Source organism: Schistocerca gregaria, chromosome 8 (genome assembly GCF_023897955.1).
Source record: "Schistocerca gregaria isolate iqSchGreg1 chromosome 8, iqSchGreg1.2, whole genome shotgun sequence".
In the NCBI taxonomy this organism is placed as follows: Eukaryota; Metazoa; Arthropoda; class Insecta; order Orthoptera; family Acrididae; genus Schistocerca; species Schistocerca gregaria.
The window spans coordinates 472,735,863-472,763,328 of record NC_064927.1 but is presented as its reverse complement, the minus strand read 5'-3'; the positions used below and the strand labels follow the sequence as shown (position 1 = coordinate 472,763,328).

Here is a 27,466-nt window from a genome sequence, read left to right as displayed (position 1 = left end):
CTGGGAGAGTGGTTTTAATTAATCTCATGCTATTCATAATTAACATATGCTGTTTCTGATGAAAATCGTGTTGCAGTATTTGTTAATTAACATTTTCATTTGACCATTACACAGAATTCAAATGAGATTACAAAAAAGTTCCTACCAGCGAAAATGGAGCAAGCGAATTCCCGGCTACAAGACTTTTAAGTTCTACTGTCAGTTACCAACAGTTGTGTTAAAATGCTCGGAGTGTTCTGTACTTCATAGCGCTCGTAAATCTAATCCTGAAAGGCTTGCTTTTTAGTTCTTTTAGAAGTGCGTCGTACTGTTTTAGGAAATTAATGCCTGGTCAGTGACCTTCAAATTTTTCTATGTATGTAGGACATCGAAGAGGACCAGTACACCTATAGTTCATCTCACGAAGAGCGCTACTGATACTATGTTCATTACCATAGTGTGCAGCTTCGTACACATTTGTCGACACATACATAGTGTATCGTTATTAAGAACGGGTGTGATGATGCAAACAAAAATGTTCCATTAAACATGGGTACGCAAACACGTTGAGAGTGTGTGGTTACGAGCGGTCACAGACTTCATATATATGGCTCTGAGCACTATGGGACTTAACATCTGAGGTCATCAGTCCCCTAGAACTTAAACTACTTAAACCTAACTAACCTAAGGACATCACACACATCCATGCCCGAGGCAGGATTCGATCCTGCGACCGTAGAGGCAGCGCGGTTCCGGACTGAAGCGCCTAGAACCACTCGGCCACTGCGGCCGGCTGTCGCAGACTTCGGTATGAAATATTGTCCTAGTAAGCTTTTCGATTAAGTCCCTTCTAGCTGCACTAAAATTTTACCTACGCCATATGGTTGGGGAAAATATGGAGGAAGGATGGTCAGATAGCACATATTACTTCAGTATATATAAATTTTCACAATATATATAAATGACCTAGTAGATAGTGTCGAAGTTCCATGCGGCTTTTCGCGGATGATGCTGTAGTATAGAGAGAAGTTGCAGCACTAGAAAATTTTAGCGAAATTTAGGAAGATCTGCAGCGGATAGGCACTTGGTGCAGGGAGTGGCAACTGACCCTTAACATAGACAAATGTAATGTATTGCGAATACATAGAAAGAAGGATCCTTTATTGTATGATTATATGATAGTGGAACAAACACTGGTAGCAGTTACTTCTGTAAAATATCTGTGAGTATGCGTGCGGAACGATTTGAATTGGAATGATCATATAAAATTAATTGTTGGTAAGGCGGTTACCAGGTTGAGATTCATTGGGAGAGTCCTTAGAAAATGTAGTCCATCAACATAGGAGGTGGCTTACAAAACACTCGTTCGACCTATACTCGAGTATTGCTCATCAGTGTGGGATCCGTACCAGATCGGGTTGACGGAGGAGATAGAGAAGATCCAAAGAAGAGCGGAGCGTTACGGAGATGTTTAGCAAACTCAAGTGGAAGACTCTGCAAGAGAGGCGCTCTGCATCGCGGTGTAGCTTGCTGTCCAGGTTTCGAGAGGGTGCGTTTCTGGATGAGGTATCGAATATATTGCTTCCCCCTACTTATACCTCCCGAGGAGATCACGAATGTAAAATTAGAGAGATACGAGCGCGCACAGAGGCTTTCCGGCAGTCGTTCTTCCCGCGAAACATGCGAGACTGGAACAGAAAAGGGAGGTAATGACAGTGGCACGTAAAGTGCCCTCCGCCACACACCGTTGGGTGGCTTGCGGAGTATAAATGTAGATGTAGATGTAGACGACGTCTGACGCGCCATTATGGCCCAACGTGGAAAGATCGAGCAAGTTTTACAACTGTGAATCATCTTTTAAGTGTTCACAGTGGCAGTCCCTTTTTCCCCTTTGGTTTGAAACAGCTCTCACCACTCTCGTAGGAAAAGAATTAATTCGCAGTTTTTCAGAAAGAACCACTTGGCTTAGTGACGTTAGGCCTAAATTATTGTAATTCGGTGGAAGATTTGTTGGGAAGGTGGATGGCGACGTACGTTCCAGTGGTGCACGTGTGATGCACTCGGTCGGACCCAGTGCGTGCACCGCCGCGCGCTATTGGGGTCGAGAGAGCGGTCTGCGGTACTAGGGGCAGGCAGCCTTGGCTGTCCAGGGAGCGCCCATTGCCAATGCAGCGATCAGCCGCCAAGGTCGTCCTTGCCGCCACTTGCGAGATCCCGACAAGACCGGCGCCGCCCGATCTGGGTCGGAGGATCTGCCAGCCGCGCCGCGCGCCACCCATCGACCCACTTACCCACAGACAACCGGGTCACGGCCGGCGCAGCCCCAAATGCGACCCCAGCCAGTCCCCACCTGGGCTGTTTTCCCTTCCAAGGAGTTCCTCTGGTTCCCTCTTGTTAGCGCCACACACTCTATTCCAATCTACTTGCTGTCGCCTTGTTGAGAATGATCCTGGCAGAAACTGAAAGTGTTACACCGTGAAAGTCCTGTCGATCTTGATAAGATTTCAAACTGGTGCGAAGATTGGCTACTAGCTTTAAATGTTCAAAAATGTAAAACTGTGTACTTAATAAAAGGAAAAAAGTAATATCCTATAATATTAGTGAGCCACTGTTGGAATCGGCCAACTAATTCAGACATCTGTGTGTAATATTTCGTGTTGTTGTTGTTGTGGTCTTCAGTCCTGAGACTGGTTTGATGCAGGTCTCCATTCTACTCTATCTTGTGCAAGCTTCTTCATCTCCCAGTACTTACTGCAACCTACGTCCTTCTGAATCTGCTTAGTGTATTCATCTCTTGGTCTCCCTCTACGATTTTTACCCTCCACGCTGCCCTCCAATGCTAAATTTGTGATCCCTTGATGCCTCAGAACATGCCCTACCAACCGGTCCCTTCTTCTTGTCAAGTTGTGCCACGAACTCCTCTTCTCCCGTATTGTATTCAACACTTCCTCATTAGTTATGTGATCTACGCATCTAATCTTCAGTATTCTTCTGTAGCAGCCGGCCGGAGTGGCCGTGCGGTTCTAGGCGCTACAGTTTGGAGCCGAGCGACCGCTACGGCCGCAGGTTCGAATCCTGCCTCGGGCATGGATGTGTGTGATGTCCTTAGGTTAGCTACGTTTAATTAGTTCTAAGCTCTAGGCGACTGATGACCTCAGAAGTTAAGTCGCATAGTGCTCAGAGCCATTTTAAATCTCTTTTTAATCTGTAGCACCACATTTCGAAAGCTTCTATACTCTTCTTGTCCAAACTATTTGTCGTCCATGTTTCACTTCCATACATGGCTACACTCCATACAAATACTTTCAGAAACGATTTCCTGACACTTAAATCTATACTCGATGTTAAGAAATTCCTCTTCTTCAGAAACGCTTTCCTGCCATTGCCAGTCTACATTTTATATCCTCTCTACTTCGACCATCATCAGTTATTTTGCTCCCCAAATAGCAAAACTCCTTTACTACTTTAAGTGTCTCATTTCCTAATCTAATTCCCTGAGCATCAACCGACTTAATTCGACTACATTCCATTGTCCTCGTTTTGCTTTTGTTGATGTTCATCTTATATCCTTTCAAGACATTGTCCATTCCGTTCAACTGCTCTACCAGGCCCTTTGTTGTCTCTGACAGAATTACAATGTCATCGGCGAACCTCAAAGTTTTTACTTCTTCTCCTTGGATTGTAATACCTACTCCAAATTTTTCTTTTGTTTCCTTTATTGCTTGCTCAATATACAGATTGAATAACGTGGGGGAGAGGCTACACCCGGGTCTCACTCCCTTCCCAACCACTGCTTCCCTTTCATACCCCTCAACTCTTATAACTGCCATCTGGTTTCCTTACAAATTGTAAATAGCCTTTCGCTCCCTGTATTTTACCCCTGCCACCTTCAGAATTTGAAAGAGAGTATTCCAATCAACATTGTCAAAAGCTTTCTCTAAGTCTACAAATGCTAGAAAGGTAGGTTTGCCTTTCCTTAATCTTTCTTCTAAGATAAGTCATAGGGTCAGTATTACCTCACATGTTCCAACATTTCTACGGAATCCAAACTGATCTTCCCCGAGGTTGGCTTCTATCAGTTTTTCCATTCGTCTGTAAAGAATTCGCGTTAGTATTTTGCAGCTGTGACTTATTAAACTGATAGTTCGGTAATTTTCACATCTGTGAACACCTGCCTTCTTTGGGATTGGAATTATTACATTCTTCTTGAAGTCTCAGGGTATTTCACCTGTCTCATACATCTTGCTCACCAGATGGTAGATGAAATCGAATAATCACATAGGATCACTCTCAGATAAAGCAGGTGGTAGCCTTCGGATTATTGGTAGACGACTGGGGAGTGCAATCAGTCCGCAAAGGAGACTGCTTACAAATCACTTGTGCGACTGGGTCTAGAATGTTGCTCAAGTGTGTAGGATCCATACCAGTTAGGACTAACAGGGAATATTGAACGTATACAGAGGAGGGCAGGATGAATGGTCACAGATTTGTTTGATCAGTGGGAGAGTGTTACAGAGCTACTGAAGAAAATGAACTGGCGGACTCTGGAAGATAAGAAGTAAACTGGCTTTGAACGATGACTCTAGAAATATAATACAAACCCCTACGCATCACTCAGGCGGAGATCGTGAGGATAAAGTTAGAATAATTACAGCACGCCCAGAGGCATAGAGTCTTCCCGCACCGTACGTGAATGGAACGGGAAGAAACCGTAATAAAAGGTACAATGCAACATATTCTCTGCCATGCACTTTACGGTGGTTCTCACCAAATCACAAACACACTCTGTGGATGGTAAACCAGATGACTGGGTAACTAGATCAAGGATTAGTACATTTCTCGAGGCATTTGTGATATGAACTGCAGTGTGGGGTCTTGAATTATCCCGCTGGAATAAGCAGTTTCGAACTCTAGTCATGAAGAGTATGAGACAGCATTCTTGCCCCATACTGGTGAGCATTCACCCTCCCTTCGACAGACACCTCACCACGCCACGATTCCAGGAGTTGGTGAGATCTGGGTATCGAGAATCGCAGCTGTCTGCGACCTTTCACGCGCTGGCCCGTGGATGCATTGGTGTCTGTCTTAGTGATGGGAAAAATTGACCGGTTAAAAGCGATACCTATATTTAAATACTGAATAATTGGCGTTTTTCGGTTTTTGTTTGGTCTCGATTATAACAGTTTTGTCAAGTTTAGGTAATAACCAGGTAAAAAAAAAACCGCATATCAGTTTGCATTCGTAGCAGTGCTAAAATTTTCGGCTTGTAAATAAAACTTTAAAAAAAATGATGTTTACTCGTAAAAATCCATTCTTTTGAAATATTGGGTTCTCGCAGAAACTGAGAAAAGTAGTCATCACAATTTTAATAACAATGCCTACAGTTAGAAACTAGTGACAAACACATTACGTAAGAGTCAGTATGCCATTACAGAGACAACAATGTACCTTTTGCAGTGAGGCATGCCGCATTGAGCCGGCCGCGGTGGTCTCGCGGTTCTAGGCGCGCAGTCCGGAACCGTACGACTGCTACGGTCGCAGGTTCGAATCCTGCCTCGGGCATGGATGTGTGTGATGTCCTTAGGTTAGTTAGGTTTAAGTAGTTCTAAGTTCTAGGGAACTAATGACCACAGCAGTTGAGTCCCATAGTGCTCAGAGCCATTTGAACCATGCCGCATTGGACGCGCAAGACTTGTCTCCCATTTTCTCTCTACGATAGCTTGTCGCTGCCGTTATTGGACGTAAGTTGCACTGCAGAAAGGTACCATCCCAAGTTTGGAAATGTTTTACAAACTAAAGTAGCAACGAATTACGAGTACAATACTTCATTTGCTTTAAAAGATTGAAAACGGGAAGAGGCACAAACGAACTTGCGATATCATACAAGGAGAAAACATCTACAATGTTCCTTGGAAGAGAAGGTGCGCTTGAGTGACACACCTAAAATATTAATGACGTGCTACAAATTTGGAAATACTGAACCCCTAATTTTGTGTGTTTTTTTTTTTTCTTCAAGATGAAAAATTAATACCATCCGAGAGTGATGATAGAGGGCAGTTATCAACTTATGACCTTTCTCTCTCTCGCTGTCACCGTGCCCATCTACTTCATCTGCGCAGTCTTTGCCGGAGACAATGATTCCTTTTTTGTGCTACACTGTCAATCTCATATCGACCGTGTCCTCCTATTCCTTCACCTTCATTAAAATTTTTCAGTGTTTGTTCGAAGTCTACGTTTGTTACTGAAAGTAACAGCAATAAAAACCGGTTGTTTGAGCGGTTTTGACAGTCGAATTAAACTAGAGACTAAAACGAGTTGTTTCAGTATAACCGCCACAGGTAGATGGGTAGCTCGTACCTGAACACCACTGAGCGTTCTAGTTGACTACACTAAGCAAATCTCTGTTATTTGTGGTGTAGTTTCAGCGGTAAACGACGGAAGGCAGCTCGAGATCTCTGTCCATCTGCCAGTTCGTGTCGCCACTGTGCCTGTAACCTCTGTCAGCTGTTTTCACCTGTCTACACGTTACAGCCACTAAACCAATCTTTTAGTGATGTACTTCTTCTGGAATGACCTGCCCCTACTTTTCTCTGTACTCTATTGCCCTGAGCCCATCCCTTCAACACTCTTTCTGGCGTTGCAATCTTCACCTTCGGCTTCTGTCTGTGGGGGTCAAATCGACACCAAAGTGTCCCTTGACGACCTAGTGAGACGTTACAGGAATTATCGATTGTAAAGAGCCATACCTAACACCTGCAATATCACAGCCTGCGAAGCTACTGGAAAATGGTAACAAGATTGATTTGGTAATTGTTGAAGCGAGGCTGAATGCTCGCCAGTGCGCCAGGAATGGTAAACCTTGAAATTACAATGAAATGAACGCCCTTATCTGCTTATAGGCGATGACATACGTCAACGGGGACAGATGAAAATGTGTGCCCCGACCAGGACTCGAACCCGGGATCTCCTGCTTACATGGCAGACGCTCTGTCCATCTGAGCCACCGAGGACACAGGGGATAGCGCGACTGCAGGGATTTATCTCTGGAACCCCTCCAGCGAAACCCACATTCTCAACGTATTGTCCCGCACTACATTCGTAGTGCCCCCGTCCATTATACTCATTACTCGCGGCGCGTTGCCGATTCCCGTAAGAGTTCGGGCACTGTTTGTGCATTCGCACAGAAGAAGAAGATGGTCAAGAAACCGGTGAGCCTAACTATACATATACTAAGATGGTATCTGTTCTTTCGGACATGTCCGAAAGAACGGATACTATCTTAGTATATATGGTAAACCTTGTCGTCCCATCCTTCACGAACAAGATACCAAATGGCAATTCCATCAGGATAATGCAAGATACTACATTGTAGCTTAAACGACTTACGGATTGCACCAGTCGTTGAGTAGCCTGCAGAATACCTGATTTGTCTGTCAGGGAGCATATCAAGGACGCGATAAGAAGTCGTACTTTAATATCATCCTACTGCAAGGATTCTTCCTGAACTGAAACTGCACGAGTTTCCCGTCTACATCTACATCTTCACTCTGCAAGCCACCTTACGGTGTGTGGCGGAGGGTACTTTGTGTACCACAACCACTCTCCTCTTTTTACTTTTCCTGTCGCGTATGATTCGCGGGAAAAAATGATTACTCCTAAGCCTAAATGTAGGATTAAATCTCCCTGATTTTATCTTCATGTTATTTTCGCGAGATATACCTAGGAGGAAGGAATAAATTAGCTGACTCTTGTAGTATCGTACAATTTCGCAATTTTAATAGTAGACCATAATGCGGCAGAAAACGCCACTTCTGCAACGTCTGCCACTGGAGTTCACGCTTTCAGGCTTACTAAATGAATATGTAACGAAACGTGCTGCTCTTCTTTGGATGTTCTCTAGTTCCTCCCTACATCCTAGCTGGTACAGCTCCCAGACTGACCAACAGCACTCAAGTATTAGTCGAACGAGTGTTTTGTAAGCAAGTTATTTCGTTGGTGGACTACTTTTTCTGAGGATTCATCGAATGATTCTCAGTGTGACATCTGCCTTACCCTCACTTAATTTTATATGACCGCTTCACTTCAAGTCATTCCAAACGCATATTTCTAGATATTTTACGGAAGTAAATGCTTCCAGTTATTGTTTTGCAATCTTTAATCATACAACAAAGAGTCTTTCTGTCTGCGTATTCGCAATAAGTTACATTTTCTTCTGTTATGGGTCAACTGCCGCTCCCTGCGCCAAGTGTCGACCCTCTGCAGGACCTCCTGCATTTCGCTACAGATTTCTAGCATCACGACTTCACTCTATACAGCGGCATCATTCGCAAAAAACCTCTTGGAACTTCCGACGTTACCTACCACGTCATTTATGTGCATGGTATAGCAATAAATCTCTTTAAGATGCCATTTGGAGGTTTCTTTGCTTCCATGCCAGTGGACGCCACGCCTCATACCGAGGTTAATGATGGAAATCTGCTTCGAACGGAATGAATCTTTAATCATTTAATGCCCGTGTATGTGATGATCTCCACAAAGGTTGATAAATACCGAACGGGTGTTCAATGGCTCTGAGCACTATGGGACTTAACATCTATGGTCATCAGTCCCCTAGAACGTAGAACTACTTAAACCTAACTAACCTAATGACATCACACAACACCCAGTCATCACGATGCAGAGAAAATCCCTGATCCCGCCGGAAATCGAACCCGGGAACCCGGGCGCGGGAAGCGAGAACGCTACCGCACCAACACGAGCTGCGGACCCGAACGGGTGTAAAACTTTTTATATCCGTTTGTTTATGTCTACGCATGTACTGCAGAGGGAGTTTTGACTGTCGGAGAAGAACTGAGCGGACGGAAAGAAGAGCTACACGTGAGGCGAGACATTTGCAGCGACCACTGTGTGCTGCGCTACGCCGGCATCGGACTTGCGGTAACGTGGCTGGCAGTACAAAGGCGGCTGGTCCGCCTCGTTACGTCATTAACCTAATGGGCAAATTGCGGGACACGGTGGAGGGCCCTAGCATTGAGCCTTGGGGGACACCGCGGTAAGGACGAAACCGCCGTGTCTAGCCTCTCGCTTTTTTTAACCGGTTCTCGGAAACTCGCGGCAATGAGTTCGCGGAAGCGCTTAACGACACTTCGTCTGCAAGAGCAAAAGAGGGAGTCACTTTCACCTTCGCTAATGTGTCTGTTGAGCTGCGTTTCAGTTAACACCCAGCGACTGGGGTGCAAGCTTAACAGGTCTCATAGTTCGCGGTAGCTTTCTGAGCGAAACAGTGATGGACGATTCGTGTCTGTCGTTTAAGGAAGATTACTACCGGTGACTTCTGTCCATCATTTTCCTCACTGCTTCTTCTTCCTCGTTCTTTACCTGTCCTGCCTTCATCTTTCTCACTATTGCTTGGCATTCCATCTACAAACTAAAATAGTTCTGATATCTATACCTCGGTATAAACTATGCAAGCCACATTTCGATGTCAGGCAGAGGGTCTTTTTGGTTTCTCTGTGTTTTACTTCTTTCGTTCCACTCGCAGATGATGCAGGGCACCGACTGATCGTAAGCCTCCACATGATATCGAATTCCTCTCATTTTCTACTCTTCATTTCGAGAAATGTATGTGGGAGCAGGTTATACACTGATGAACCAAAATATTGACAGCACCTGGTTAATAGCACGTTGGCCCAACTTTGGAACACAATACACTAGCGATTCTGCTCGGATCTCACAAGTGCATGTAGGTTCCAGAAGCATGTGGTACCAGATGTGTACGCATAAGTCACGCAGTTTCCATAAATGGCGGGCCAGCGATATGTGAGGGCGAAGCTGGTGTCCGATAACGTCCTGGTTGTGTTTCATTTGGTGGTCAAGATACCAACGTTAGTTCACTGTCATGCTCCTGAAACGACTGTAGCATGATTCCATCGCCATCATGGAGACATCAAACATGACGGGATGCAGGTGGTCCACAACAATGTTCACTAGTTCACAGCAGTCATGGTGCTCCTCTTGGAAGCTCAGATATTACTTCCCCATAGCATAACACTGCCCCCACTGGCCTGCGTCCATGGAGCAGTTAGAGTGTTCAGCTGGATGACTGAGCATCTGGACACGACGATTGGCTGTACAAGAAACATGATTCATCCGACCAGGCAACACGTTTCCACTGATATGCGGCCGAAACTCGATAATCCTGTGCGCACTGCAATCGTAATTGGGATACCGTTGAGCCAAGATGGGAACACGTTTCCACTGATATGCGGTCGAAACTCGATAATCCTGTGCGCACTGCAATCGTAATTGGAATATCGTTGAGCCAAGATGGGAACACGTGGCCATTGCTTTCTACGGAGCCCCATGTTTAACATTGTGCGATGAACGGCGTGCTCCGAAACACTTGTTCCTTTAGCCTGTCGACAGTAGCCCCACAGATCGCCGCTTGCCTGGGGCGTGGACGTCCAAACGCATTGTCACCTACTCTTGGTTTTGCCGTCCTTCAACCAGTTTCCGTAGATGCTCACGACAGCAGCAAGCGAACAGTCTACCATCTTCGCTGTTCCCGAGATGCTCGTACACAGACACCGGGCCATAACATTCTGACCTTTGTGAAAGTTGCTTACGTCAGTGGATTTCCCCCTTTGCTGTTCGTATCGTCGCTACAGTGATTACCCATTCGTCTCTGCTCCGCTTACATGACTTTCCTTACCGCGTCGTGATTGGAACACCATCAGGAGAGTCGGCCGCTGTAGCCGAGCGGTTCTAAGCGCTTCAGTCCGGAACCGCGCTGCTGCTATGGTCGCAGGTTCGAATCCTGCCTCGGGCGTGGATGTGTGTGTGTGGTGTACTTCTGTTAGTTAGGTTTAAGTAGTTCTAAGTTCTAGGGGACTGATGACCTCAGATGTTAAGTCCCATAGTGCTCGGAGCCATTTGACATTCTGTGACAGACAAGAGAGAACGTAGATGCACTACGCTATAGAACAGCCGAGCTCCTTCTTTGATCAATAGGAAACATATATTTCCTTATTGGCAATATTTTCGCGCTGTTCCTACAACTACCTAATTTCGTGTTTGCAGGCTGCAACGTAACTTCATGTCGGCTCGTGTTTACATAGAATGTTATTGTTCTTTTTGGATGTCAGCTATGGCAGGGTCTTCTGCTAATGGCAAGATGTTCATCGTCGGTCTGAAAATAATTCTTATTTTCTTTTATGACACTAAAAGAGGAAAATCGTCAGTGCCAACTGCTAGTGAATCTAGTAAATTTTATTCTGCGTCTATGCCTAATTTGTCTCTGAGGCGGATATGGGTCACGAACGAGGAGTTACGTCGGCAAAGGGAAAACCGCCTAAATTCCACATTCAGGCTACTTGGTGTACCTGATCAGCAGTCGTTAACCGGCGTACGAATTCGACTCTAGTCTCTCGCACGCTTCTAGTAAGTTGGCACGTTGCCCGGTGGAATTTACTAGTAGGTAATGGAGTTAATGTCATGTTTAATGCAAATTACTGACGTAATCTGTGTTGCAGTTTCTAACAGCAGGCTACAAATGATCCAAGTCTCCATAAGTAAAAGGCAAGCAAACGTGAGCAGTCAGGTTATTTTGAATGCAAGAATGCAATAGTACACGCTTGCCTTTCTCCGATTCTCGGCGTACGCAGCTAGTTATGAGCAGGTCTACAGCTCAGGTCGGAATCTAAACCACGGTTTAGACTGGCGATGTTAAACAAAGTAGCCCAGTCATTTTGGAGAAGATATTTGTAATATTTGTATGGTGTGGGAAAAGGTAATTGACTCTTAAATAACGAAAAGTGTGAGGTCATCCATATGAGTACTAAAAAGAATCCGTTAAATTTCGATTACACGATAAATCAGACAAATAGAAAGGTTGCCACTCAACTAAATACTTAAAATAGACCGAACACATAGCTAATGTTTTGGAGAAGGCGAGCGAACCAGAGACTGCGTTTTATTGGGAGAACACTTAAAAGATGCAACAAGTCTACTGAAGAGGCTGAGAACACTACACTAGTCCGTCCTCTTCCGGAGTACTGCTGCGCGGTATGGAATCCGAACCTGATAGGACTGATGAAGAACATCAAAAAGTTCAAAGAAGGTTAACTCGTTTTGTATTATCACGAAATAGGGGAGATAGCGTCACCGATATTATACGGGAGTGAGGTGGCCATAATTAGACACAAAGTGATTTTCGTTGCGGAGAGATCGATTTTCGTTGCGGAGAGATCGTCACATGTAATTTCACTCAGCAGCTTTCTCCTCCGAATGCGAAAATATTTTGTTGAGATCAACAAAGGGAGAAGTGATCATCGTAATATAGTAAGAGAAATCAGAGGTCGCGCTGAAGTATTTAAGTGTTCGTTTTTCCTACGGTGTTTGGGAATGGAACGGCAAAAATATAGTCCGAAGACGGTTCGATTAACTCTCTGCCAGGCACTAAAGTGTGAACTGCAGGGCAATCATGTAGATGCAGATGAAGGGGAGATTCGGGGCAAATGATGCAATTAAACGTTGACGTATAAGAGTAGTCTCGAACTGCGACCCTCTGAATTAGGTTCTGAACCCGACACAGCAGCCAGAGATGCCGTGCGGAATACAGGATAATGTTGCTAAAAGGGGAGAAACTGCAGGAAACGATCCCGGAGAGGATAATGAGCACAAAAAAAGAAAAAAACTCGTACCGATTTTTGGCCGGAAATGTGTTCCAATGGAGGTGCACAGACTTTAAGGTGAAACTACAAGGGTTGTTTGATAAGTCTGGTAAATAAAAAATAATATTTGTTTCGTAAGCAGCTCGCTTTATTTCTCGACGAGGTCTCCTTTGAGGGATATACACTTGGTCCAACGGCCATTTAGCTTTTTCGTACCACCGGAAAAATAGGTTTTGTCAAACTACGCAAAATACTCGTCCACTGCAACTGTCAATTCCTCGCCTGAAAAAAATTTCATTCCAGAAAGCCAAAGTGTCAAGTTAGGGAACAGGAAGAAGTCACTTGGGCTACGTCTGGTGAACCGGGTGGATGAGAAACCAATTTGCCACTGTTATCGATACCAATTCAAAGCCTAATTCATGAACTTTCGCCATTGTTATCGATGATGTGTGGGATGATAAATTATTCTGGTAAAGAACATTCTGTTGCGTGTCAACATTTGTCTTTTTCCAGGCAACGCAAGTTTCAAACGATCCAACAGTGAAGCACACTAGGGTCTGGTTATGGTTCTGCCTTTTTCCAGGTAATCTACGAGGATTTTTCCATGGGAATCCCAAAAAAACAGTGTCCATCACCGTGCCAGCGTATAAAATAGTGTTTGCCTTCCTCGGAGCATTTTCACCAGCTTTTGACCATTGTTTTGACTGCCATTTAGGCTCTGCTGTGTAATAATGGATCTAGGTTTCATCAACAGTCACAAATCGTCGCAAAAAGTCTTGCTGATTGCGATTAAACATCGCCAGACATTGTGCTGAAGTGCTGTGCCGGATGCGCTCTAGGTTGACAGTGAGCAAACGCGGCGCCAACCTTGTACGCAGCTTCTTCATAGCCAGTTCTCTATGCAGAATTTTAACACTCACTCAGCTGAGGTGTCTACAGTATCAGCAGTCCCATGAATTTTTATTCGGCAGCCTTGCGTTATCGTACCGTGAATTTTGTCAATGGCTGCTTTGTGGTGACCTCAGTCTGGACGGCCGGAGAGCGTTCCGCCCGTCTTCGATGCTTATCAGACCACATTTAAATTCGCTTATCCAAAAGTAAATGGTCTTCAGTGATGGCGCAGAGTCTGCGTGAACGTCATACAGTTCCGTTTGTTTTGTGTGGCAGCCCAATCCTTCAAATGCAAATGTTTAACAACAGGACAAAACTCGGTTTTCTCCATTTTCAATCGCAGTCGACACACTCACCCTTCAGGCAGGTGTCAACAATGAACTGTATGCTGTACAATGTTGAAATCCTTTGTACGACCCTTGGAATAATAAAATTTACCAGCCACGAAGGCACAATAAAAATGGTCCATTCTGCCCAGGAAATATTCCAGCGTTATCAAACCAGCCTCGTAAACGATTTTCGACAGCGTGATTGTAAGCACACACGAGAACACACCAGGCACGTGGGTATGTTCCCTCCGTACCAGTGCTTTAGCTTTATACTCAAGTGCGCATGCATAGTGTCTATGCTACAGAGTCGCTGCACAGGTAAGTCCGCAGCTAATAAAACCTTCACACGCGGTAAGTGACACGGCGAGTGGAAGTTGTCGTGGCCTCTACTACTACCCTCTTGAATGAGGAGCTACGCCACCAGTACAAACAGAACATATCCACTTGCCTGGAGTGCTTTCAGTCAATGTAACCTAGACTGTCAAATATCTTTCACCCCCACACTGAAGTAACTGTACCTCCCTTGGAGCACACACTTCTCAGGAATAGTTTCATGCTGCATATCCCATTTAGCAAAATCACCCCCCCCCTTCCCCGTATATGTAATTTTTCCGAAATTAACCCTGAGATGAGAGATAAAGGGTCGGTGAATGTCAGGGAGTCGATCGCCGACCCATGATTTCACACAACAGCGCCTTGCTGAAACTGAGCTGCGCCGGCGGCCATTGGTGAAAGTCAAATGTCGGCGCAAATTTTCCGCTCCGATGCACACTCTTGATCTGCCGCCATATATCAGAATCGTGCGCATAATCAGCGCCGGGTGAAAGGCGTTCGTTTCTACCGAAGCCCGCTTCGTAAATCGCGCGCCCGAGGCGGCGCGCCGTTCCCCAAAGGATCTCTTCGTTGTCGTCCTCTGGTGTTTACCAGCCGACAGGAGCCGGTATTGCCCACACAGCCGTATAAATACCCCATCTTTTTTGGAAGCTCCTCAGTCAGCTGCGGTGCAGCTGAAGTCGAGTCTGGAGGATTTCCTGGAAGATAGAGTTCCAGGTTTATCTTTAAGTCCGCCGGCCCCTGAGCTGTGGAGAGGGTCATCGCCTCCAAGTTATTTACGGAACGCTGCAGCGAGTAACCGAATCACATTTCTCCGAGCTGTCAATATCCGTGACGAGTCGTTGAGATATGTGGTGTGAGGAGTCTTTGAGATATGTAGAGCAACGATCGCTTTCATTGCAGGCTGCTCTTATCTATGTGCTGAGACACGCAAGTTTCATTTCCTGTTTCATTACAGCCCATGAAATTGTTACTCTGATTTTCTCACCGCAAAGAAAGTACTTACGCAACTACATTCAATCTCGATGATGATGATGATGATGATGACGATGGAAATGATTTTAGGATACTCAATGGCATGGTTGTTAGCACCTTTGCTGGATATGGATTTATATGTTTACTGAACTGCGATTTTAAAACAGAGACATACGGATCAGCGCAGACAAAATGTCTGTTTATAGTAAATAAACAAGCATCGCCTGGAGCACAACTTTCATTTAACAGTGTGGATTAGCTTCAACGAAATATTTGTAAATGAAAAAACAGTATTTTGAAATTAGATTAAAACCTTTTAACGACACACAAGTGACACATACTAACACGAACTGTAACTTTTCCACGGCACTGTCCGACAGCAGAAATTTACTCTTACGTACGATATTTAAATTACGTCAAATATACTGTTTGGTTTCATATTGAAGTACTTGTAGCCAAAAATGTAGGGAGGAAACTAATTAGAATACTGAACATGAGATTAATAATTCAACCAGGATTCCAACACTTAGATATTGTAAAATACAATGAAATCTTTGCACTAAAATAATTAGTCGGCTAGCTTTTGCAGCAGAGAAGCTCAGTGGCAGTTACCTTTTCCCAAATCAGTTTGTCACTGAAATTCTCGTAAAAATCATCCTTTATCTTTAATTCTCAATTACGCAGGGACATGTCCAGCACCCATGCTCCTTACTATACAAACATCCAACTCTCTACCTCTCTCTTTCTCTGTCTCTGCAACTGACTCACTCGCTGGTCTGAGCTCTACTCAATAACGCAACCTCTGGTAGCCAAAGAATACGTATCAGTCATGTTTTCAGTCTTGCAAAGATACTTATAGCTGTAAACATACCAAACAAACTGATATTTCTTTATCAGCTTTTGCTACAAAATGGCGTCATTTGACTTGTCACTTGACTTACGTGACAATATACTTAATAACAGAACTGTTTAAATATTTGTATAAAATGCCAGCGCCAGTTGCCCTTTCCATTTTATTTGAAAAACCACGACCGGTTCTGGCCCCCAAGGTGACCAACCGGTGGTATACTTCAGGTGTCCTAAGAGAACGACTCGTCTTTCGAGTCACCAAAGACATTACTGGCTAGGAACTAAACATCTATGGTCCATAGAAGGCTAACACGACAGTACTGGCGAGCCCCTGCAACACAGTTATTACTGGGAGCCCAGATGTGCAACCAGTTGAAAATCAGGCAACCGCAGGGAAACCGTACAGTACACAGCACGCAAACCACCCACACACACCCCCTACACCGTCTGTGAGCCGATCTATGACCGACCGACCACTAATATACAACAACCTTGAACTGTTGCAGGGACGCAGCAACCGCAGTAAGCGCCGCAACAAGCTCCAACAAAGACAAAGGTAACGATGCACGATACCTCGAACTAACACAACCACACCTTGCATGCACTGTCACAGATAGCAGGCCGCTACTGCCCTTACTACCCGTCCTACTGTCGCAGAGGTTTTTTTCCCTTGGCTCTTGCCTTGGCACTTTATTTCCTCTGCCCTTACAACCGCTACCCTTCAATCGTTTTCGACCACTTCTATCTCCCGATGGACCATGGTAATGAGTAATCTTACCCAGACGCATGGACAACATCACAGCCCGCATCCTGTGACACCTGATTCAAAAAAACTAACGTGTTTACGGAGGTGACAGTAGAACTTTTGGTTTGGTCACCACGTTGGTGTGGGCGTGGAGGGGCCCCATCCTTTATCGTCTTTCGAGTCGTTTTGAATTCATTGAGGACGCCTGACATATACCATAGGATAATGGCTATGGGAGCAGGAGTCGGTCGTGGTTTCGTGAAATAAAAAGGAAAGTACGACTGGTGCAGGTATTTTATGCAAAATCTATACCACAGTTTCGGGACCTCCATCAACATGCTCCGTATGATGGAGAAGAAATTAAATATTTGTATCACTGTTATCAAAATAGGTAGTTCTTTTGGTTTTATGGTCAGCTCTGCTAACAGAATACATTAATAATCATATTAGAAATAAATAACACTTGCGTCCCTAGCAGAGTCGCTGACGGCTGCGGCGCTTGATTAGAAACTAGCCGGTTAGGACCCTCCTGTTCGAGAAACTTTCTACTCCGAGTACTAGCTCGGGAAGTGGAGGAAAGGTGATGACGTAAAGTCTTTGATCGCCGGACTTTTCCATTCGCTGGATTAAATTCGAAACCTGTTCGCAGTGTCTTACAAAGTGAATGCATGTGAAAGTGTTGACGATGGGCAGGAGTTCCCTTGAGCTATATGAGAGGATTAGGCCGTGTCGTCGAAGGCTCTTCCAAAGCCACAGACAAAAAATATAGAGCTCTCTTTAAAAAATGTGCTGTCTTAATTCTGCAGTGTAAAAATAACTTAGGCAAGTAAAAAAATACCGCATATTGTCAGATATATGCCAATAAACCATTACAGAGGCTTACCGACAGGCATTCTTCCCACGCACTATTCGCGAGTGGAACAGGAATGGAGGACTCAGTGCTACAAAAGCACACTTCGCCGCACACCATTAGGTGGCTCGCGGAGTATGATGTAGATGTAGGTGCAAAGTAACGATAATTGTTGTTCGAAACATGTACTCGTTCTAGATGTATTATGGGGGCCCGTCTTAGCTGCATCCTGTATATGCACCTGACGACTCTCAATACACTGAAGAGCCAAAGAAATTGGTACACCTGCCTAAAACTGTGTAAGGCCTCTGCGAGGACGCGGAAGTGCCACAACACGAAGCGGCATGGACTCGACTAATGTCTGAAGCAGTGTTGGAGGGAATTGACACCATAAATTCTTCACGGCTGTCCATAAATCCGTAGGAGTACGAGAGGGTGGAGACCTCTTCTGAACAGTACATTGCAAGGCATCCCAGATATGCTCAATAATGTTCATGGCTGGGGAGTTTGGTGACCAGCAGAAGTGTTTAAACTCAGAAGAGTGTTCCTGGACGTGTGGGGTGTCGCATTGTCCTGCTGGAATATCCCAAGTATGTCCGAATGCACAATGGACACGAATGGATGTAGACGATCAGAAAGAATGCGTCCGTACGTGTCACCTGTCAGGTGTCCTATGTCACTCCAACTGCACATGCCCCACACCATTACAGAGCATGACAGTCTCCTGCTGACATGCAGGGTCCACGGATTCATGAGGTTGTCTCCATACCCGTACACGTCCGTCCGCTCGATACAAACTGAAACGAGACTCGTCCGACCAGGCAACATGTTTCCACTCATCAACAGTACAATTTCGGTGCTGACGGGCCCAAGCGAGGCGTAGGGCATTGTGTCGTGCAGTCATCAAGCGTATAAGAGTGGGCCTTCGACTCCAAAAACCCACATCGATATTGTTTCGTTGAATGATCCACACGCTGCCACTTGTTGATGGCCCGGCATTGTAATCTGGAGCAATTTGAAGAAGTGTTGCACTTCCGTCACGTTCAACCATTCTTTTCAGTCGTCGTCGGTTTCGTTCTTGAAAGATCTTTTTCCGACCGCAGCGATGTCGGAGATCTGATGTTTCATCGGATTTCTGATATTCACGGTACAGTCGTGAAATGGTCGTACGGGAAAATCCCCACTTCATCGCTACCCCAGAGATGCTGTGTCCCATCGCTTGTGTGCCGAATATAACAGCACGTTCTAATTCACTTAAATTTTGCTAATCTGCAATTGTAGCAGCAGTAACCGATGAAACAACTGCACCAGACACTTGTTGTCTTATATAGGTGTTGCCGACCGCAGCGCCGTGTTCTGCCTGTTTACGTATCTCTGTATTTGAATACGCATGCCTATACCGCTTTATTTGGCGCTTGTGTGTATATCCGCAGAGAAGCAGGAGCTTGGTCACAGCACTGGAGCCGGGAGGCCAGTTTCTCCGTTGCGGCACTCCCAGGTCTGATCTGCCAACGCGGCCTACGGTCCAGCGCCAGATGCGGCCTCGCATGCGACACTTTTGGAGGAGTGTTGCGGAAATAGCGGCTTTCCCCGCTGCACTTTCGTTTAAAGAGACACGCCCACTTCGGCACCGGTCTCGCGACTTTCCCGTTAAGGCCGCCTCGCTAGGAGAGCAGCGCTACCAATTATCTTTTATTGACGCCGTGCTGCTGCTGGACTGCACCGTAACTTCGCCGAGGCAGCTTGACATCCGACGGTCCGGCGACACACACACACACACACACACACACACACACACACAAACAAACAGGGACGGAGGGGCGGGGAGAGGGACGGGGAGGGAGGGAGGGAGGGAGAGAGAGAGAGAGAGAGAGGAGAGTAGCTTGAGCAGCCAGTACCTACTCAAATGTAATGGTGTTACTCTCAAACCTAAATTTGGTTTGTGTGTGTGTGTGTGTGTGTGTGTGTGTGTGATTGACACGGAAGCTTAGGTAGTATTATTTTTCTTCCTACCATTTACACATACTGTCCACGTCCGTAGCTGTGTGGCCAACGTAGATGGGTGCCATGCAGAGGGACCGAGTTCGATTCCTGGTACTGCCAATGATTTTTCCTTGGTGGAAGGACTGGTACAGGGTACTCTCAGTCTCCTGATGGCAACTGAGGAGGTACTTGACTATTAGCGGCTCCATGCTCTGGAAAGTCAGCAAAACATCTGGGAGAGCGGTGTGCTGAGCAAATGCTACTCAACACCGCTTCCGCATGACACCTCAAGGGAGAGGATGACACGGCAGCCGATAGACATCCCTCGGGTTTTTCAGGGCCTGGACGAGAAGCTCGCTCATTTATACATGTTTTTCCAGAGTTCGTAGTGAAGCTAAAAGGCGCATAAGTTTTTTTTCAAATCGGTTGCCACAGCCCCATATACACTCCTGGAAATTGAAATAAGAACACCGTGAATTCATTGTCCCAGGAAGGGGAAACTTTATTGACACATTCCTGGGGTCAGATACATCACATGATCACACTGACAGAACCACAGGCACATAGACACAGGCAACAGAGCATGCACAATGACGGCACTAGTACAGTGTATATCCACCTTTCGCAGCAATGCAGGCTGCTATTCTCCCATGGAGACGATCGTAGAGATGCTGGATGTAGTCCTGTGGAACGGCTTGCCATGCCATTTCTACCTGGCGCCTCAGTTGGACCAGCGTTCGTGCTGGACGTGCAGACCGCGTGAGACGACGCTTCATCCAGTCCCGAACATGCTCAATGGGGGACAGATCCGGAGATCTTGCTGGCCAGGGTAGTTGACTTACACCTTCTACAGCACGTTGGGTGGCACGGGATACATGCGGACGTGAATTGTCCTGTTGGAACAGCAAGTTCCCTTGCCGGTCTAGGAATGGTAGAACGATGGGTTCGATGACGGTTTGGATGTACCGTGCACTATTCAGTGTCCCCTCGACGATCACCAGAGGTGTACGGCCAGTGTAGGAGATCTCTCCTCACACCATGATGCTGGGTGTTGGCCCTGTGTGCCTCGGTCGTATGCAGTCCTAATTGTGGCGCTCACCTGCACGGCGCCAAACACGCATACGACAATCATTGGCACCAAGGCAGAAGCGACTCTCATCGCTGAAGACGACACGTCTCCATTCGTCCCTCCATTCACGCCTGTCGCGACACCACTGGAGGCGGGCTGTACGATGTTGGGGCGTGAGCGGAAGACGGCCTAACGGTGTGCGGGACCGTAGCCCAGCTTCATGGAGACGGTTGCGAATGGTCCTCGCCGATACTCCAGGAGCAACACTGTCCCTAATTTGCTGGGAAGTGGCGGTGCCGTCCCCTACGGCACTGCGTAGGATCCTACGGTCTTGGCGTGCATCCGTGCGTCGCTGCGGTCCGGTCCCAGGTCGACGGGCACGTGCACCTTCCGCCGACCACTGGCGACAACATCGATGTACTGTGGAGACCTCACGCCCCACGTGTTGAGCAATTCGGCGGTACGTCCACCCGGCCTCCCGCATGCCCACTATACGCCTTCGCTCAAAGTCCGTCAACTGCACATACGGTTCACGTCCACGCTGTCGCGGCATGCTACCAGTGTTAAAGACTGCGATGGAGCTCCGTATGCCACGGCAAACTGGCTGACACTGACGGCGGCGGTGCACAAATGCTGCGCAGCTAGCGCCATTCGACGGCCAACACCGCGGTTCCTGGTGTGTCCGCTGTGCCGTGCGTGTGATCATTGCTTGTACAGCCCTCTCGCAGTGTCCGGAGCAAGTATGGTGGGTCTGACACACCGGTGTCAATGTGTTCTTTTTTCCATTTCCAGGAGTGTATATTTCAAGACTATTCATTTTCCATCTTAGCTGTCATACGGTCACAGTCGTTAATTTTACTCGATCACCTGATGTCTGCGCCGGCCGGAGTGGCCATGGTTCTAGACGCTACAGTCTGGAGCCGAGCACCGCTACGGTCGCAGGTTCGAATCATACCTCGGGCACGGATGTGTGTGATGTCCTTAGGTTAGTTAGGTTTAATTAGTTCTACGTTCTACGCGACTGATGACGTCAGAAGTTAAGTCGCATAGTGCTCAGAGCCATTTGAACCATTTTGAACTTGATGCCTGCAATGTGTCAGTTTCCAGTGCTTGGTCATAAGATGTACGGCTCTCATTTAAATACATAAACGCTGTCGTAGTAGACACGAAAGAGAACAACGTTCCCTACTCGTCAAAGATTTAGAGAACACTGCAGCAGGCGTGACACATCGCACAGGACATAGCTGTCCATGGGTCATTGGCCGCTGCTAGTCTACAGTAAACAGTAATAACAACGCCACCGCCAAGCTATTGGAGCCTGTCGGGAATGTGGTGCCTAAATATACGACGGGGTGCTGAAAAGCAATGCGTCCGAAGTTTTGCTACGAAAACTGTTAAACCTTTTTACATAAAAGAAACTTTACTAACATTCTACGTTTTATTCTTCATATTTATTTCTGAACATAGTCAGCCTGGCGACTAACACATTTCTCCCAAGGAGAGAGACCAGTTTTTTGTTGTGACAGGAAGCGCATCCGGCCACCCTCTGACAGTAGCATCGCCAAATCCATAGCAACACGGCCGACCCCGCGTTGAAGCGGGACATAGGCGCAAAGAAAATAATGATGACGTTCAAAAACCTTCTGGAGCTTGAAAAAGCTGTAATATAATAACACACAAGTAATTACAATACATCTGGGCATCACTCTGTTGACATACTGAAAAAAAAATCCTTGTGATATGTGATTCTGTCTGTTCGTTCAACATATTATCTCTATTTATTTCAGTATGCGTGTATGTTCCAATTTCCTGTGGTACATCCATAAGTCTTCTTTTCTTACTTTCTAGAGCTTTAGCAGCCTCAGAGACAGCATGGGTGGTCTCTTTCAAAAGTGTTGCCATTAGGGAGTTATTGTTATCAGCTGAGCAGAGAAGGCCGTTATCATTATTTCTTTGAACTGCTGTTTACTGTAAGCTGGACAGCATCAAATCAATCCTTGGACAGCAATATTCAATGCGATGTATGACGAATTTTTATTTTTACTGACGTATACCACGATGGCAACAGACTTCTTCAAATTGTTGATGAGTATGGAACGTTGTTCGTCTTCGATCTGCTACGACACTAGCTACATAGAGGGTGTTAGGAGTATTAATGCAGATATTGTGATCAATGATACCTTAACTTGTACCCACTCCAGTGTGTTAGTTGTTCGTTCTCTGCGTCTATCAATCTTCCTGAAAACACATCACATAATGTACTACCTGATGTTTTTTGCACGGTCGTAACTGAAGCACTAAGTGGACTAAGCCAGTCAGTATAGACTAACAGTTTACACTTCAACATTTGGAACTGGTGAAAATATGCATTAAAGGCTTACTCTTGCCACGTGTACCTGAAGGTACTAACGAATCTGAAACCATATTACTCCGATTAGCTGTAATTATTAGTGTGCAAATGAAGTAAATACTAATGTCATGTTGTTCAGTACACTACATGTAAATGACTGATGTACATTGTTATGAGTGAGCACTTCAAAATAGCTCATCGATGAAATAAATGACTGTGATCTATGCCAGATACATATCCGGAATGCTGTGTCGCGATTACCAATCTCTCGTGTTAAATACCGATGAAATGTATACTACTCTGACAGGAATACGAGGGGGGACCCAAAAGAAACCGGACACCGAGGGCGCTGCCAGTCGTAGTGGAGGGTTTTCACGCTAGATGGTGTTAGTAGAGACGCTCATGAAACAGCTGTGCAGACGGCGTCAGTGTGGAGCTGAAGGTGCAAGTGTGGTATTGTGTTTCTCTGACTGATGGCGGCTTACCTCTGCGAAGTCGTTATGGCAACTTTAAAAGAACAAAGGGTGTGTGCGAAATTTTGTTTCCTGCTTAAAAACAACTGCAACGGAGACCCACCAAATGCTTCAGGAAGCTTTCCATGAGGACGCTATGAGCCGCACTCAGGTTTTCGAGTGGTCTGGGCGCTTTAAACGTGGTGAGGTGTGTGTTGAAGACCGAGCTCATTCTGGACGCCCTTGAACATCGCGAAATGAGGAGAACATTTAAAAGGTCCGCCAAAAGATCAACGAGGATCGTCGCCAAACAATGTACCAAATTTCAGGAGAGACAGGAATCAGTTGGAGCTCGTGCCAGCTGATTTTGAGTGAGGATTTGCACATGAGAAGTGTTGCTGCTAAATTTGTTCCGCGCCTTCTCACAGAGGAGCAAAAAACCATCCGCATTAATGTGTGTCAGGACGTGAAAACAGAGATTGCACGCGATCCAAACTTCTTGAACAAAGTTATTACAGGGGATGAGAGTTGGTGTTACGGGTATGACCCAGAAACCAAGCAAGCGTCAAGCCAGTGGAGAACTCCCAACTCTCCCAGACCAAAAAAAGCGATGCAAGTGAGGTTAAATGTGAAGACGATGATCATTGTCTTTTTTGATGTTCGTGGAATAGTGCATCGGGAATTCGTGCCCAGTGGCCGGATGTTAACCAGCACTTTTACTTGGATGTTTTAAGGCGTCTCCGAGAGGATGTGAGGAGGAAACGCCCGGAACTTTGGCGATCAGGTGACTGGTTTCTGCATCACGACAACGCTCCAGCACACACGGCCTTACGAGTGACCCACTATTTGGCATCTCAGACGTGGTCTGTCGTTCCCCACGCTCCATATTCGCCGAACCTAGCCCCGTGCGACTTTTTCCTATTTCCACGAATTAAAAAAAAAACGCTAAAAGGGGATCGTTATGACGATGCGGAGGCGGTAAAAACAGCTTCGCAAAGGGCACTGGACAATATCAAACTCGAAGAGTTCCAAACATGCTTCCAGCAGTGGGAAAAGAGACTTGACAAGTGCATCGCATGTAATGGAGAGTATTTTGAAGTTGACTGAAGTAATTTTGTGAAAAGGTTCATCAATAAATTTTTTATGACAACAACCCGTTTTCTTTTGGGTCCCTCCTCAAATGTCGCTATTTCGCACTGGCAAAATGGTGTGGGAAACTTCGACCTGGCTACAGCAGAAGCCTATCTGTACGTCGAAGTCGGAGTCTGCTTGCTGCGGTCTTTTTCACAAGCACAATAGCCCGGCAGTTCTCCGTTGCGACACTGGTGCCGCGTGGTTATTGCGAAAGATGGCTGCTTCACGCTCCGATGACAAAGAGGGCACTGGGGGGTGGACGGGTTGCCGACACAGCGGACTGGCCAGCGCCTAGCGCAGAGCGAACGCCTGCAGCTTCCACCTCCCTCCCTCCTGACGTAAACACTGCGCTGACAGCGCCGAGATCATTTCACTCGCCCTACTCGTGCTTGCACTCCTCCACCCACACATAGGGCCGATCGTAGGCATGAACCAGTAAACCCCGATTCTTTAAAGAATCGAACTCGCAGCTTCAAACGAAAGTACGTTCAGTACAGTACATTGCAGGTACATTTAGTGACACACGAGGTGTGTGAGAAATGAAATGATCGTGTGGCAGTGATGGTCGGCAGGTCCAATTCGAGGAAGTTCGGCCGCCGAATTGCGAGTCTTATTTCAGGTGACCCCACATTGGCTGACTTGCCAGTGGGTGACGATGAAATGATGATGACAACACAACATCCAGCCCACGAGCGGAGAAAATCTCCAACCCGGTCTGGAATTGAACCCACCCACGCTGCATGGTAGGCAAACAGGTTAACTCTCAGCTAAGCAGGCAGATTAGGTGAGTGAGAAAAGTAATGAGATAGAAGACACTGTTGTGTTGTTATAACTGTGTAGAGAGGTGTGTTCATCCCTTCCAGATGCTCTGTCCGAGTTTCAATTTCACCTCCGTACAGCCGACACGCGATTTTCGAAGTTGTGTTTTTGTTGTGCGTTTCGAAAATGGAACAGCGAAATTTAGAGCAATGTTATGCCATCACGTTTTGTGTCGAACTTAGGAAATCCGCGAGTGTGACATTTGAAAATTGAAAGAGGTGTACGGGGAACACTCCTTACCAACAGCACAAGTTTTTCGCTGGTACAGATCATTATAGGAATTTAGAAAACACTCAGGGAGATCTTCAACTTCAAAAATCGACAGAAAAGTCGAACGTGTACTTACTCTTCTGAGATCAGAGCGACGTTTAACAATAAGGAAGATGGGTGACCTGATAAACACTTTCAACGCACATCAAATGTTCAAATGTGTGTGAAATCTAATGGAACTTAACTGGTAAGGTCATCAGTCCCTAAGCTTACACACTACTTAACCTAAATTATCCTAAGGACAAACACACACACCCATTCCCGAGGGAGGACTCGAACCTCCGCCGGGACCAGCCGCACAGTCCATGACTGCAGTGCACATCAAATTTTGACTAAAGTTTTACAAATGCCGAAGGTTTGTGCCAAATCGGTACGGAAAAACCTCACAGCGGAGCTAAAGGTCAATCTATCACACGTGTGCATTGATCTTGAGAGGACTGCCAATGCGCACGAATGGTTCAGCCGTATGTTCACAGGTGATGAATCCCGGATGTTTGAGTGCGATCCTGAGAAAGTGAGAAAGCCAGGAAATGTACAATGAGACATGTCTTCGACTGAAAAAAGCTCGTATGAGCAAATCAAACAATACTGATTTGCTTTGGCAGTAGGGGTATCGAGCATAAAGAATTTGTACTTCCAGGAAAAACTGTGAATGCAGGTATTTTAGAAAGATGTCCGTGAAAGACTCGGGAAAACGGTGAATCGAGTGAGACCGGACGTTGCAGACAAGGGGATGCCGCATCACGACAACACCCCATGTCACACGGCCACTTCCATCACGAATTTTTATACCTCAAAAGGCATTCCTGTTGTGCCACAGCCCTCCTTCTCACCTGATCTGACTCCTTGCGACATTTTTTCTTTTTCCAAAATTGAAAAATATCTCAAAAGGACGTCATTTTGCGACTCTCGAGAACACTCAGAAGATTGTGACCGGCATATCCGAGGCCATACCAGTTCAACCCCTTCAGCGCTGCTACCAAGATTGAGAACAACGGCCGGCCAGGGTGGCCGAGCGGTTCTAGGCGGTACAGTCTGGAACCGTGAGACCGCTACGGTCGCAGGTTCGAATCCTGCCTCGGGCATTGATGTGTGTTATGTCCTTAGGTTAGTTAGGTTTAACTAGTTCTAAGTTTTAGGGGACTGATAACCTCAGCAGTTCAGTCCCATAGTGCTCAGAGCTACTTGAACCATTTGGGAACAACGTCGCCGCCGCTGTATATTTGCCGAAGGGTACTACTTCGAAGGGGACAATTTGATGTTTGAAAACATAAAAACTTTAGTTGGTACAAAGTCAGTCTCATTACTTTTCTCACACCCCTCTTATGTTGATACTGTCTGAAAATGTGCTGCGAATAGGGTGAGTAGTAAAGAAGGAGTAAATTAAAATGTGATGTCTGATTTTGAACTTCTACTGCGCACCGTTTTAAGCAGTAGCTATTCTTCAAGCATCTAGATGGTCTGTGACGTCATATCTCCTGAACTGTAATTAGTACAGTGATATAATTTTGCAGGTACATTCAGTGATATATGTGGATTTTATTTGCAAACTGTGTTGGGAATAGTGTCGCTAGTAAAAAAGTAATAAAGTAATCTGTTTTACTGCATGAGCGGTAAGCAATAAACTTTTCTTCCTTTCGTCCTTTGGTTGGGTTGACAGCGAGAAAAAGTCTCGTAAAGTTTTGAAATTGGGTGCAAAGTTTCTTGGGAGTAGCTAAGTGCTCTCATTCCCAAATAATGGATGTATAATGTCCGGGTACTTGCGTG

At 45.9% G+C, this 27,466-nt stretch overlaps 1 protein-coding gene across 2 annotated transcripts in view; it reads right to left on the bottom strand.

Moving 5' to 3' along the window:
• LOC126284297 (uncharacterized) overlaps window positions 1–27,466 on the bottom strand; it is a 234,281-nt gene that overhangs the window by 138,853 nt on the left and 67,962 nt on the right. The gene's annotated exons all lie outside the window — the stretch shown is intronic.